Source organism: Ochotona curzoniae, unplaced genomic scaffold, assembly GCF_017591425.1.
Source record: "Ochotona curzoniae isolate NIBS_2020 unplaced genomic scaffold, NIBS_Ocur_1.0 contig_3498, whole genome shotgun sequence".
NCBI classification, from domain to species: Eukaryota; Metazoa; Chordata; class Mammalia; order Lagomorpha; family Ochotonidae; genus Ochotona; species Ochotona curzoniae.
This window is the reverse complement of record NW_024465885.1, coordinates 34,868,752-34,870,759: the sequence shown is the minus strand read 5'-3', so window position 1 is coordinate 34,870,759 and position 2,008 is coordinate 34,868,752. Positions and strand designations below refer to the sequence as shown.

General features: G+C 36.0%; 1 non-coding gene across 1 annotated transcript; it reads right to left on the bottom strand.

Annotated features, from left to right (window-relative positions):
* Nucleotides 1-1,461: 1,461 nt before the first annotated feature.
* Nucleotides 1,462-1,568, bottom strand: LOC121156966. The gene has a single exon (XR_005883947.1). It is a non-coding gene; the product is annotated as a U6 spliceosomal RNA (small nuclear RNA).
* Nucleotides 1,569-2,008: the final 440 nt, after the last annotated feature.

Below are 2,008 nucleotides of genomic sequence, written 5' to 3'. Positions count from 1 at the left end.
ATATTACACTGCATTCCACTTCAGTTATACTAAATTACATTTCTAATGGACACTGGCTGCTCACCCACCACAACAGCTTCCCATGGCACTCTCCTTCAGTCCCTCTTGAGATCTGTTCTCAGGATTTTGCAGTAGTTTAAAAATCAATGCATTTTTACATAATTCACACTTTAAATATGAGAAGTGATTTTTCTCATGATAAGATGTTTACATATCAATGTAACTTAATAACTATAAACTGCTTTTAATTCTTATATGATCTTTTTAGTTAGCTTAATAATAACTAAGCCTAATGACAGTATATTGAGATAAGTTATAAGCTATGAACAGAATACATAAATAAAGTCCTAGCAAATATGTGGAGTGATGTACTGATATCCACTCATAATAATATATGTTATTCAGCAGAATTGTAATTCCCAAACCTTTGAACAGATCAGACTCATTAGGAGTACTCATTGCAAAGATGTCCTTAGCTAAGTGATTTTCCAGGGCCAAATGTTCTTCAGTATAATTTTTTTTTTTTTAAGACAGACATACAGAGAAGGAGACATTGGGAGTGGGGAGGGAGAGAGTGAGAGAGATATTCCATCCACTGATTAGTGCTACAATATTTGAAACTGGCCTAATCTGAAGCCAAGAGCCAGGAGCTTCCTCTGGGTCTCCACGTGGATGCAGGGTTCAAGGGCTTGGGCCATCCTCCTCTGATTTCCCAGGATATGAACAGGGATCTTGAAGGAAAGTTGAGCAGCAGAACACAGACCAATGGCCATATGGACATTACAGGCAAATAATTAGCCTTATGCTCCACTGCATGGCTCTCATTATGTGTTTATAAATGAAACTGAAAAGCTATGAGAAAAAATTAAGTTATAAAAATTGTGTACACCTCTATATATAGTGTGTAATTTTAAGATCTGTCTCTAATAAACTTTGACATATTTTTCATTATTTTTTAAAATAATTTAAGATTGAAATATTTTTCATTTGAAAGGCAGATTTACAGAGAAACAGACAGAGAGAGATAGAGTGACTGAGATTGAATCTTCCATCCACTGGTTCACTCACAACATTCTTCCTGGTCTCCTACATGGCTACCAGGACCCATGTGTTTGGACCATCCTCTGCTGCTTTCTCAGGCTGCAAACCAGGAGTTAGATGGTATCTGGAGCCTCTGAGTCTAGAACCAGCAGTCACATGGCATGCCAAAAGCTGTAGTCAGAGTTAAGCCATTAACACCAGCCCTGACAGATTTGTCTTTAAAGTCTGCTCCTGGTTTGTTTTTCACTAATATATTTTCTTAGTTTATTGGTCCAGCATTTACTCACTCTTACAAAGAAAAAACAGACATATTTCAGCTTCTTTTCTGATTAATGAAGATGTTAACTAACAATAATTTTTAAGAAGCACTATGTATGTTTTTCCTTAGTATATTTTTCTTTTGAATTTTGAATTATGTGGAAAAATATGGAACACTTCACAAATTTGCATGTCATCCTTGCGCAGGGGCGATGCTAAACTTCTCTGTATCGTTCCAATTTTAGTATATGTGCTGCCGAAGCGAGTGCTATGTATGTTTTTCTAAGTGTTACATATTTTGCTGAAATTGGAATTTAAAACAAATTGCATTGCCAACCCTTTCTTGTTCATACACATCCAACTGGAGTTTGTTATGTTGCCTCTTTATTCTCTAGCATTTCTAATCACAGTTTTGAGTCCCTAAACATGGCTGGCCTTTCTTTTAAGTATTATTCAACTTTGTGTTCCTCATCCCATGAAAAATGGGAGCTTTACTTCTGAGCTTTTGCTTCAGAGCTTTTGCTTCTGAAATGGTATAATTTCCTTTATCAGAAATATTTCTTTTTTCTTACCACTCAGCTAAAATATTTTATATTTTCACTTGCTATCCTTTCACCTGAGAGGCAGGGGAAAGTGTTGGAGATCTATTTTTCCTTCACTTGCTAAGTGCCTGAGATATTAGATGCATGACCAGCAAACTGGATTTCAA